The sequence below is a fragment of the Oryctolagus cuniculus genome, chromosome 20, assembly GCF_964237555.1.
Source record: "Oryctolagus cuniculus chromosome 20, mOryCun1.1, whole genome shotgun sequence".
NCBI lineage: Eukaryota > Metazoa > Chordata > Mammalia > Lagomorpha > Leporidae > Oryctolagus > Oryctolagus cuniculus.
This window is the reverse complement of record NC_091451.1, coordinates 4,896,503-4,910,176: the sequence shown is the minus strand read 5'-3', so window position 1 is coordinate 4,910,176 and position 13,674 is coordinate 4,896,503. Positions and strand designations below refer to the sequence as shown.

The window sequence follows — 13,674 nt, the reverse complement described above, 5'->3', positions numbered from 1 at the left end:
TTTGTATGGAATATGATATCACATATAATAGTCTATGAAATAACAATAGTGGTTATGACATCACAATTCATTAGTATTTCAAAATGGTAGGTTTACCTCACAATGGTTTGGAATTGTTTATGACTCACAGTTATAGGTCTATGATATAATAATGGTGGCTTATAATATTTGAGTTGATTATGACATGATTTTTGTGACATCACCATTGATTATGACAAAATAATGGTAGGTTCGTAACATGACCATAGATTTTTATGTAAAATACTGGTTTATGACATCACAATAGATTTTATATCACAATTAATTATAATGGTATTTTATGACAGTTCAATTGATTATGATGTCATAAAATTCAACTTCTGATATTACAATTGTTTTATAACTTCATAGTTGATTGTGACATTAAATGGTAGGTTTAGTACATCACAGTGGTGGATTATTAATTATAACATTACAAGGTTTACAAAATTACAATTAATTGTGACACATCAATGGTAGCTTTATTACAGCATGATGGTTTTTATGGTTTCTGTGACATCGCAATTTATGAAAACATCATAATGATATTCTATGACATAACAATTGATAATGAATTTTTCCCAGTTGATTAAGAAATCATCAGGTTTTTTTCAACAATCACAATTGATTATAACAATGGTAACTTTATGACATCACAATATATTTTCACTTCGAAATTCATTTTATGACATCAGAATTGAGTATAATATTAAAATAATGTCTATGCTAGTTTACATATGACATCACAGTAGTCGGTTTATGACATCATAATGGTGGTTCTATGGTCATTTTATGACATCACAATTGATTATGGAAACTCAATGGTTGGTTTTTGATATCACAATAGAAGGCTTAAAACATCACAATGGCTTTTTACATCAAAATGGTAGCTTATGACATCATGATTGTGACATTACAATGATAGGTTTATGAAATCAGAGTTGATTATGGTTGGGTTATGCTATAACATTGTGGGGTTACAGCATCCCAATATGGATTTATGACATCACAATGGTTTTTGCGAATCACGATATTGATATTGACCTCATATCACAAAATTTATATTGACTTCACATGGGTGTTTAATACATCACAATTGATTATGACATTACAGTAGATTTATGCTTGTAATATCTTCAAAATAGTAACTCATTTTAAATTCATTTTGTGATGCTACAATTATGATATCAGAACAATATGTCTGATGGCACAATGATAGGTGTATGATGTCACAATAGATTTAGAACTTTACAATTATGATATCACAACAGTTGGATTATGACATCACAATTGTTTGTGTATGGCATCAAATATTGCTTTAGGAAATCACAATGGCTTTATGAGATCACAATTTAAATCATAATGGTGGTTTATGACATCACTATCCATTGGAACATTGCCATGATGGTTTTTGATAACACAGTGGTAGCATATGGCATTACAATCGATTATGACATCACAATGTTATGTGTATGAAGCCATAAGTTTTGAGGGCTTCACAAATTACTGTAATATAAATGGTAGGTTTCTGATAGTACAGTGTTTTTGCACATTATCAATGAGTCATAATGTACATTATTGCTTTATGATATCACAAGTTTTTTTTTTTTTTTGACAGGCAGAGTGGATAGTGAGAGAGAGAGAGACAGAGAGAAAGGTCTTCCTTGGCCATTGGTTCACCCTCCAATGGCCGCAGCACTCTGGCGCACTGCGGCCGGCCACTGCGCTGATCCGAAGGCAGGAGCCAGGTGCTTCTCCTGGTCTCCCATGGGGTGCAGGGCCCAAGCACTTGGGCCATCCTCCACTGCACTCCCAGGCCACAGCAGAGAGCTGGCATGGAAGAGGGGCAACCAGGACTAGAACCCGGTGTGCCAGCGCTGCTAGGCAGAGGATTAGCCTGTTGAGCCGCGTCGCTGGCCTATGATATCACAAGTTTCTAAACTTGACTGATTATGGCATCACAATTGGATTATGATGTCAAAATGTTTTGTGATTTCATAAATGAGTATATTACTATGTTAGGTTTATGATGTGACAATTGTGGTTTACCACATCAGGACTGATTATATCACAAAGATTTTTATATTACAATTGATTACATAACAGTTGTAGCTTTATGACATTGCAATGGATTTTTATGACCCTGCACTAGATTTTTGACTTATTATCTTTATGATTGCTGAATTCATTTTAAAATCATAATGTTGGTTCATTAAATCACAATTGATTAAGCAATGGTATTATGACATCAAATGCACTATGACATATGATGGTAGATTATTAAATCATTATAAATGATATCACAATGTGTATATGCATCACAATTTTAATAAGTTTATGATTGTTGCATCAAAATCATACATATATAACAGAAATGGTGGATCATGTGGCATAAATACTGGCTGTGACCTCACAATAATTGTTATAACATCAAAATTAAATATGATATCACAATCATAGATTTATGTCATCAAAAAGTTGGCATATGACATCGCAATTTAATTATTGTGATGAATTATTGAAGTCACAATCAATTATGACAATACTGCTTTATGACACCCCAGTTTATTATTACATCACAATGGTAGATTTATGATTTCACAATGGTTTTTATGATATAATTGATTATGACACTTACAATGCCATATAACTTCACAGTGATTTTTATAACACCCTACACTTGGTTTATGACATCAAAATGGATGTCATATGGATTTTTGTCACAATATAGTTTATAGTTTTATGTCACAATGTTTATGGTATCACAGGAGTTGCTTATGACATCCCACTTCTTTATGACAACACAAGGTTTTTTGGACATAACCCAAGTTTGGGACCAGTGCTGCAGTGCAGCAAGTTATTCCACTTCCTGCAGTTCTGGCATCCCATATGGGCACTGGTTTGAGTCTTAGATGCTCCAGTTCCAATCCAGCTCCCTGCTATTGTGCAAGGAGAATCAGTGGATGATGGCTGAAGTCCTTGGGCCCCTGCAACCACGTGAGAGACCTGAAAGAATTTCCTGGCTTCTGGCTTTAGCCTGGCATAGACCCAGTTTTTGTGGCCATTTGGGGAGAGAACCAGTAGATGGAGGATTTCTCTTTCTCTGTCACTCTAACTCTACCTTTCAAATAAATGAGTAAATAAATAAACCTTTTCAAGTGGTAAGTTATGACACACAATTTTATTTTGTCATCACAATTGATTTTGACCTCTCAATGGTCTTTGTGATGTCACAATTCATTATAACATCATAATGGCTGTTTTAGGACAGCACAATGTTGTTCTTTATCACAGTTGATCATATCAGAATGACTGATTTATGTTGACACAATAGTGGGATTCCATAATTTATTATGACAGCACAATGGTTAACTTATGACATTATTATGGTACTTTCATGGCATCAGAGTATTGGTATAGGACATGATTTTTTCATATAATTGATTTTGCATCATAATAGTGGTTTGTGAATTCACAATCAATTATTTCATTATAGTTGTGGTTCATGATCTCACAGAGGTTTTTATGCGTTTACAATTGATTATGACATCACATAACAATGCTGTTTTATCCCATCCCCATAGATTATGACATCACAAGGCTTTTTACCAGATCACAATTATTACATGATGATATAGGTCTATAAAAGCATGGTATCTTATTATATCATCACAATATTATTTAAAATGCATTATGGCAACACAATAATTGGTTTATAACATCAAAATGTGTATTAGTGACATCACAATATTGGAATATGATTATAACTATGGCTTTTATGATCTCATGATGATTATCACTTCATAGCAGTAGCTTATACCATCAGAGCTGATTATAACGTCACAATGGTCATTTATGGCATCACAACAATGAGTTATGGCATTGCAATTAAATGTTACAATTGTGAATTTATGACACTGCAATGAATTTACGACTTGTCAATTGATTTTGAAATCATAGCAGCTGGTTTAGGACATCAAAATGATTGGTTTATGGTGACAAAATATTAATTTATGAGGTAACAATGGTTTTTAAGATACCACAACTAGTATGATGTCACAATGTGGTTCATGACATTACGCTTCATTATGACTTTATAATGATAGATTTACAATGTCACAATGTTTTTGTAAATTCAGAATGAATTTTGACATCAGAATGATAAGTTTATGATGGTGGTTTATCATATCCCTGTTGATTACAACATCACAAAGATTTTATGATATCACAATATTTATTTATGACTTTACAAGTAATTTATGATATCACCATTGAATTTCTTAATTTTTAAAATGTTGTTTAAGGAATATAACATCTTGCATTTAATATATACAGATTTGGGAATGTGATGCTTCTTTCCTCCCAACATCCCTCCCACCCAAACTTTCACATTTCTTCCTCCTCCCTTTTCCTTTCCTATTCTTATTTTTACAGAGATTAATTTTAAGTTAATTTTTACATTCATAAGATTAGCCCTACACTAAGTAGAGAGTTAAATGATTACTATGAAGAATAAAAGAAGTAAAGAACAAAAACAAATGAGAAAACAACATTGTTCCACAACAGTCAAGGCAAGGGCTGTTCAAAATCAATACATCTCAAAGTTTCATTTTCACTCCTATAGATTACATCTAAAGTACTCTATAAGTTACCACAGATCAGAGAGACAATATGGTATGTGTCCTTTTCTGACTGGCTTATTTCGTAAGTAAAATGGTTTCCATTTCTATCTATTTGGCTGCAAACAACAAGTTTTCATTTCTATTACCACAGTGCATTATTCCATAGGGTATATACCATAATTTTTTTATTCTGCAGTTGATGGGGATAGACATAACTATTCAGAATTATGGTTTCACTTCCCATGGATAAATATCCAGGGCTGAGATGGCTGGGTCATATGGTAGCACTATATTCAGCTTTCTGAGATATCTCCATACTGTAGTCCACAGTGGCTTTAACACTTTACATTCCTACCAATAGTGGATTAAGGTACCCTTCTCCCCACATCCTTGCCAGCATTTGTTGCTTGTTGATTTCTGTATGTAAGCCATTCTAACAGAGGTGAGGTGAAACCTCATTGTGCTTTTGATTCACATTTCCCTGAAGCCTAGTGATACTGAGCATTTTTCCGTGTGTCTATAGGACATTTAAATTTCCTCTCTTGAAAAATATATGTTCAGGTCCTTTGCCATTTTCTTATTTGGATTTTTTTGTAGTTGTAGAGTTTCTCGTGCTCTTTATAGAATATGGAAGTTAATCCTTTTTCAGTTGCATTGTTTGTAAATATTTTCTCCCATTCTGTTGGTTACCTCTTCTAGAAGACTTCCAAGAAATGTTTCCCTACATCAATGTTCTGTATGGCTTCCCCAGTGTTCTCTATTTAGGTCTCTGTTTCATTTTGAGTGGATTTTTTGCATAAGGTATAAGGCGGCAGTCTTACTTCATACTTCTCCATGTAGAGAACCAATTTTCCCAGCAGTATTTTTTGAAGAGACTGTCTTGGCTCCAGAAGTTGATTTTTGCTCCTTTGTCAAAGGTAAGTTGATTGTAGATGAGTATCTTTTTTTTAACTGTGCTTTCAATTATGCTCCTTTGTTGTACAAGGCTATTTTTAAGGCAGTACAGGTTCTTTGGATTATAACTGCCCTATAGTATGTCTTAGGTTTGGTATTATGATGCCTCAAGCTTTGTATTTGTTGTTCAAGGTTGCTTTAGCTATTCAGGGTCTCTTTGAAGATGTTGCTTCTTCCACTACATAACCTGGAAGATTATTTTTCCACTTCATTATGTCTTCTTCTATTTCTTTCTTAAATGTTTTGTAATTTTCATTGTAGAGATCTTTGACGTCCTTGATTAAATTTATTTCAAGGTATTTCAGTGTTTTGTAGACATCGTGAATGAGATTGATCTTAGAAATTCTTTGTCAGCTGTGGTATTGTCTGTGTATACAAAGGGTATCGGCTTTTGTGTGTTTATTTTAACTCCAGCTACTACCAAATTCTTATATAACTTCCAATAGTGTCTTCATGGAGTCTTTTGGCTTCCCTATATATAGAATCATGTCATCAGTAAATAGGGATAGCTTGACTTCTTTCCATATTTGTATACCTTTGATTTCTTTTATTCCTGCCTGATGGCTCTAGCTAAAACTTCCAGGAAGATATTTCATAACAATCGTTAGACTTGGCTTCCTTTTCAGGTTCCAGATCTTAATTGGAATACCTCCAATTAAACCCATCTAGGAGGTTGCATGCTGTGCGTTTGTATAAATACTTAGATTACGTCAAAGAATGTTCCTATTATACCCAATTTGCATAAGGTTTTCATCATCAAAGAGTGTGTTTTTTAATTTTTTTGACAGGCAGAGTGGACAGTGAGAGAGAGACAGAGAGAAAGGTCTTCCTTTTCCATTGGTTCACCCTCCAATGGCCACTCCTGGTACCTGGTGAGCGACATTGCTGGGGAATCAACTTACACTGAAGACAGCACAGATCCATTCTGTGGTCCTTGGAACAGAGCTGATGAATATTATACCCACTGGGGCTAGCACTCAGGCACTGTTCCCCTTTGAGGAGAAGAGCTCAGCTGAGCAGATTATACTTCCCTTCTAATTGAAAACAAAAGAGAGAGAAGATTTACCACACCAAACCTGGGTTTGTCACCATAGGCATACCCTTAACCTGGAGAAATGACAGAGCCTGCTGGCCAGAAGACAAAGCACAGCAAAGTACACAGTCAAACCAAAAGCAAGAAGTAGAAATTAGAACACTAAAAAACACCATTGGGAATCTACAGGATACTAAAAAAAATTCAATTTCTAAGAGTTCCTGAAGGCATGGAGAGAGAGAAAGCATTAGAAGGCATTTTTTAGGGAAATACTAACAGAAAACTTTGAGGGTTTGGTGACAGAAAGGGACATCCAAGTACTAGAAGCACACAGAACTCCCAATAGCCATGACCAGAAAAGAGCCTCACCATGACACATTGTAAACAAATTCCACATAGTGAAATATAAAGAGAAGATTCTAAAATGTGCAGGAGAAGCTCCAGATTACATTCAGAGGATCTCCAGTTAGACTTAAGCAGACTTAAAAAAAAAAAAAACTTTTAATTAATAAATATAAATTTCCAAAGTACATAGGTTTTCAAAGTTCATAGCTCTTCAGAATCTTCTAGGCCCTAATGTTATCATATTAAATGAAAGGAAGTCTATACTTACCCTTGTGAATATTTACAGAACAAAAAATAAATGTTAGATTTTTTGAAACAGTCCAAAATGTAGTTCTATGTGCCCATATTTTTCCTATAAATTTAATAACTGAAACTATGGAATAATACACAGTGGTATACTTTTTTCCTTTTTTTTTAACTTTTATTTAATAAATAAAAATGTCCAAATTACAACTTTTGTACTATAGTGGCTTTCTCCCCATAACCTCCCTCCCAGCCAAAACCATCCCATCTCCCACTTCCTCTCCCATCGCATTCTTCATCAAGATTCATTTTTAATTATCTCTTTATACAGAAGATCAACTTAGTATATACTAAGTAAAGATTTCAACAGACTGCACCCAAACAGACATACAAAGAATAATATTTGAGTAGTAGTCTTACCATTAATTCACATAGTACAACACATTAAGGACAGAGAACCTAAATGGAGTAAGTATACAGTGACTCCTGTTACTGATTTAACAATTGACACTCTTATTTATGACATCAGTAATCACTGAAGGCTCTTGTCATGAGCTGCCAAGGCTATGGAAGTCTTTGAGTTCACAAACTCTGATTTTATTTACACACGGTCATAATCAAAGTGGAAGTTCTTTCCTCCCTTCAGAGAAAGGTACCTCCCCTCTTTGATGGATCATATTATCCTCTGGGATCTCACAGAGATCTTTCATTTAGGTAATTTATTTTTGCCACAGTGTCTTGGTCTCCCATTGCCTGAGATACTCTCATGGGCTCTTTGCTGGATCTTAATGCCTTAAGGGCTGATTCTGAGGCCAGAGTGCTGTTTAGAGCATCTGCTATTTTATGAGTCTGTGTGTATCCTGCTTCCCATGTTGGATCATTCTCTCCTTTATAATTTTATCAGTTAGTATTAGCAGACTCTAATCTTGTTTATGTGATGCCTTTGACATTTAATCCTATTTTTATGATCAATTATGAAATTAAACTGATCACTTTGACTAGTAAGATGGCATTGGTACATGCCACCTTATTGAAATGGATTTGGAATCCCATGGCACATTTCTAACTCTACCCCTAGGGTAGAGCTACCTAAGAATAATTGTGTGTTAATTAAAGAGTTCAACCAGTGTTGTTAAGTAGAACAAAAAACCCAAGAGGAATAAAATAATAAGTTGTTCCTTGACAATCAGGACAAAGGCTGATCAAGTCATTGTTTCTCACAGTGTCCATTTCACTTCAACAGCTTTCCTTTTAGGTGCTCAGTTATTGTCACAGATCAGGGAGAACATATCGTATTTGTCCCTTTGTGACTGCCGTATTTCACTCAGCATGATGTTTTCCAGATTCCTCCATTTTGTTGCAAATGGCTGGATTTCTTTTTTTTTTTACTGCTGTGTAGTATTCTATAGAGTACATATCACATTTTCAAACTTATGAGATACAACAAAAGCAGTGTTAAGAGGAAAATTTATAGCAGTAGGTGCCTACATCAAGAAATTGGAAAGGCACCAAAAAATGAGCTATCAGTGCATCTCAAGGATCTAGAAAAACTACATCAACCCAAACACAAAATGAGTTTGAGAAGAGAAATAATTCAAAATTGACTCCAAAAAATACAAAAGATCAGCAAAATGAAGAGCTGGTTTTTTGAAAACATAAACAAAATTGACACATCATTGCCCCAACTAATTAACAAAAGGAGAGAGAAGACCGAAATCAATACAATCTGATATGAAAAAGGGAATGTAACAACAGACACCACAGAAATAAAAAGAGTCATCAGAAATTACTACAAAGAATTGTATGCCAACAAACTGGGAAATCTACCAGAAATGGATAGATTCCTGGACAAATAAAACCTACCTAAATTGAACCATGAAGACATAGAAAACCTAAACAGACCCATAACTGAGGCAGAAATTGAATCAGTAATAAAGGTCCTTCCAAGAAAGAAATCCCAGGACCGAATGGATACACAGCTGAATTCTACCATACATTTGAAGAAAAACTAACTCCAATTCTTCTCAAAATGTTCAAAACAAGTGAAAGAGAGAGAATCCTCCCAAATTCTTCCTCTGAAGCCAGCACCACCTTAATTCCTAAACCTGAAAAAGATGCAACAGAAAAGAGAATTCCAGACCAACTTCTCAGATGAACATAGGTGCTAAAATCCTCAATAAAATTCTGTCCAATAGAATTCAACAACACATCAGAAAGATCATCCCCCCAGACCAAGTGGGATTTATCCCTGGTATGCAGGGTTGGTTCAACATTTGCAAATCTATCAATGCGATATACCACATTAACAAACTGCAGGAGAAAACCCATATGATTATCTCAATAGATGCAGAGAAAGCACTTGCTAAAATACAACACCCTTTTATGATGAAAACTCATAGCAAATTTGGTATAGAAGGAACAATCCTCAACACAATCAAGGCAATTTATGGCAATCCCACGGGCAGCATCAAAACGAATGGGAAAAGTTGGAAGCATTCCCACTGAGATCCGGTAACAGATAGGGAGGCCCATTTTCAACATGGCTATTCAATATAATACTGGAAGTTTTAGCCAGAGCCAAGAAAAAGAGATCAAGAGGATACAAATTTGGAAGGAAGAAGTCAAACTAGCCCTATTTGCAGATGACATAGTTCTATACATAGGGGATCCAAAAGACTCCACCAGAAGACTATTGTAATTTTTAGAAGAGCATGGTAAAGTAGCAGGATATAAAGTCAATACCAAAAAATCAATAGGCTCTGTATACACAGATAATGCCATAGCTGAGTAGAACTTCTAAGATAAATCCATTCACAATAGCTACATACAGAATCTAGCTCTCTGCTGATGGCCTGGGAAAACAGTGGAAGATGCCCAAGTGCTTGGGTTTCTGCACAAGCATGGGGGACCTGGAGAAAGCATCTGGCTCCCGTCTTCATATCAGCCTGACTCTGGCTCCTTATGTCCATTTGGGGAGTAACCCAGCAGATGGAGATTACTCCCTCCCTCTCTCTCTCTCTCTCTCTCTCTCTCTCTCTCTGTCTGCCTGTGTTTCTCAGTAATTCCTACTTTAAAAAAAAATAAATATTTGGGAAAAAAAGAAATATAAAATATTCCTAACACATCTATGTTTCCCAGATGTAGCAAGGTAGAAATAAGCAAAGAATATTTTCAAATTTCTTTTGGAAACAGCATTACATTGTTGATGACACAAGTTGACACTACCAGAATTTTAAATATGAATTAAGTATAAGCCTGACTTTCATAAACAGATATATATATCCTTAATATTCATATAATAAATTAAATCACATATAAAATATAAAAATATAATTAATAGCAAGTGAAATGCAAGAAAAAATGCGAGAGGTGGTTAACATTTTTAAACAATCTATTGAAATTTTCCAGGTAAGTAAAAAATTCAAGAAGAAAATCACATGACCATTTAGATTGAATGTTGAAAAGTGTTTGAGGTGGGAGGGAGCGGGAAAGGGAGGGTTGGGGGTGGGAGGGAAGTAATGGTGTGGGGGAAGCCATTGTAATCCAGAAGCTGTTCTTTGAAAATTTATATTCATTAAATACAAGTTAAAAAAAAGAAATTTTAAAAAAACTGATAGTATATTTTAAAAGAAGGGGCTTCCTTATTCTGATCAGGATTGTTTAAAAAGGATCCTACAAAAACAACAGAATACATACAGGATCATTGACAGCTTTTTCCCTGCCTGGAAGTAAGTCTTGTCCAGGCCACCTCCACTATCTTCAACTTCTTATTGGAGCAGTAGTGGGGGAAGGGAGAGCAAAAAGAAAAAAAATGGTGTAGATTTCTAAGCAATAAAATGTCAATATATTGGAGATATTCAGAGAGAAGCAATAAAATCTAAAAACAAATACAACTGATAATGAATTTAACCAGATTACTGGAAAGATCAATATTTTTTAAATCCACTAGATATACCATGAACCAGCAAAAAACAATAGAAAATACTAAGGGTCAATAGGCAGAACAGAAAACAAATACTGACAGGAGAAAAGGGAATAAAAGGATTGAATCATGTGATGTCTTTCAGCATTCTTCAAATCAATATTAAAAAGTAACACAAAAGACCAAACATATATTATATATGTCCAATGGAATGCTATTCACTTCTACTATTTCTGACAACATGGATAAGCCTTGAGAATATTATGTAACATGAAACAAGCCAGGCACAGAAAGACAAAACTGCATGATCTCACTCATTAAATGGTGTCTAAAACAATCTTGTAGACATAGAGAACAGAATAATGGTCCCCAGAGGCTGGGGTTGGGATGGGGTGGAGAGAAGTTGGTTAATGTACAAAAGTAATTTAGAGGGGAGGAATGCATTCTGGTGTTTCACTGAACACTTGGATGACTGTAGTGAGCCTTCAGAAATGCATGGAGAATGTGTATTATGAAAAAGTAGATTTAGATTTCAAAATGCTTTTGCATGAAAATCAACTTACCTTTTAAATTACATTTTCCACAGTTTTGTTGAAAATAATGTGCTAATTTTCAATACGAAGAAAATGAAGCCCAGAGGCCGACGCACAGAACTGTGACTCACTGAAGCAGTTACTGCACCGAGAGCTCCAGCAGGGATCCATCAGGGAGGACAGGGCCACAGGAGGGACCCGGCGGGTGCAGGAGCAGAGGGGAGAGGCCTCCCGCCTGGGGAGGTGGAGTCCGACCTGCAGCCAGGCCTCGCCTCCTGCTCTCCCACCCAGCACAACCTGCAGTCATGGGCCCATTGCCGTGGAGGATGTTGATGGGCTGTGTCCTTTGTGAGGTTGTGTGCACTCATGGCCATGCACGCTGTCCAATCAGGCACGTCGTCGTCCACGCCGCGTAATGACGCGGCGTCTTGATGTCACAGTCTTCTTACAGTTCTGGGCAGGAACGAGGTGCTAGGATACGGCTCTGCAGGCAGGAGGCTCCCGAACTGAGTCGGGCTCCGTGGCCTCCACCTTCATCACAGGGGGACGCTGGACACCTGGAGCTGAAAACCGCGACGTGGTGAGTGTGTGCGCCCAGGTGTCGGGAGAGGCGTAAAGCAGCCGTGGAAGCTGCTGAGAAGCTGGCAGGACGCGGGCCTCCCAGAGCTCGTCTCCGAATCTGTGGTGCCATATTGCTGCTGGCCCAGCGCTTCCCTTGGTCCCCTCAGACCCGGGGGTCGGGGTCTGGACTGGCACCGGGGACCCCCGACGCCCTGCCCCTTCCCTGCTCTCAGCGACTTCTCATCCCCAGAGCCTTCCCCGGGCAGCTGTGTGGCAGCAGCCCCGCGTCTCCCCGACTGTGCAGTGGGCACGGTGTGGTCATTAGGGAGAATGTGGGCTCCGTGTGTGGGGTGCGTGTGGGACGGGAGCTGTAGTTTGTGCGGCCCTGGGCTCCTCCTTCCTTCCCTGCTGGGACCTGATTCCCCCCAGTTTTCTAAATAGGTGGGCAGCAGGGTCTCTTCCAGGATGCTGGTCTCTCAGCACAGCTATTTCTAGGGGGTCTCAGTATTTTCTGTTACCAATAACATAGTCACCTGGGGTGGGTAAGGCTAAAACAAATATTCTGTTTCACTTGGGGTTTTTGTTCAGGTTTTAGAGGAGCTCAAGTGCCCTGTAATTTGACACTTGGTTATCATCTTAGCCCTTACACTGTCCCTTGATAGCCTGCATTTGTACTTTCAATATAGGAATTTTGTCTGCTCAAAATTATGAGTATTTTAAAAATTATTCTGTTCCATAAAAACCTTCCCAACCTAAAGATATGTCTACTGAGTTACTTTGAATTTTTATTTTGATATGAGAGCCTAGTTCTTTTTGTTTGTTTTAATTTTTTCAAGGTTGTTGGATATGTGTGACAAAACTTGGGTATATTCAAGGCATGCAACATGTTTTGATATATGAGGAAAATTTGAAAAATTATGGAAAACTTATTCACATTATTATTTTTTTTTTGGAAACATCAACAATCCTGTATTAGCAAACTTGTGCAGGTTAACTTGCTGACCTGGCTCAAAACAGCATTGCTAACAAGATCAGGGAGAGAGATGCTCAATCAACAAAGACTGTCTTTGTAAAAAAGGATATTTAAAATTCCCTCTTCTTAAGCATATTTGTTAAAAATCTCCAGTATTGCAGAAAAATATCACAAAGTGATTTCAGCCCATGAAAAAAGCAGCACATGGCATGTATATATATGATATATGTATATATAATATACAAAATAAAATACATATTTGTAATATTGAGAAAAGATGATAAGAGTGTAATTGGAAAGATATATCCAACCATGAATTGGACAACTCACTGTGGCACATTGATCAATTATCCTTAAAATTAATCTATAAATTTAACACCTTCTATCCCAAATTGAAGAGTATTTGTGAAGTATATAACAAGACAGACATAATGGCCACATGAAAAAAAAAATTGCAACATTAGCCTCAA

General features: G+C 36.5%; 1 protein-coding gene and 2 long non-coding RNA genes across 3 annotated transcripts in view; all 3 read left to right on the top strand.

Moving 5' to 3' along the window:
- The window catches only part of LOC127489508 (uncharacterized), a 708,234-nt gene that overhangs the window by 284,968 nt on the left and 409,592 nt on the right, over window positions 1-13,674 (top strand). The gene's annotated exons all lie outside the window — the stretch shown is intronic.
- Window positions 1-13,674, top strand: part of LOC138847302 (uncharacterized) — a 93,560-nt gene that overhangs the window by 3,489 nt on the left and 76,397 nt on the right. The window lies entirely within an intron of this gene.
- LOC138847303 (uncharacterized) overlaps window positions 12,145-13,674 on the top strand; it is a 51,847-nt gene continuing 50,317 nt past the window's right edge. The window contains exon 1 of the long non-coding RNA XR_011385065.1: window positions 12,145-12,250. This is a non-coding gene — a long non-coding RNA (uncharacterized lncRNA). The remainder of the gene's footprint in view (window positions 12,251-13,674) is intronic.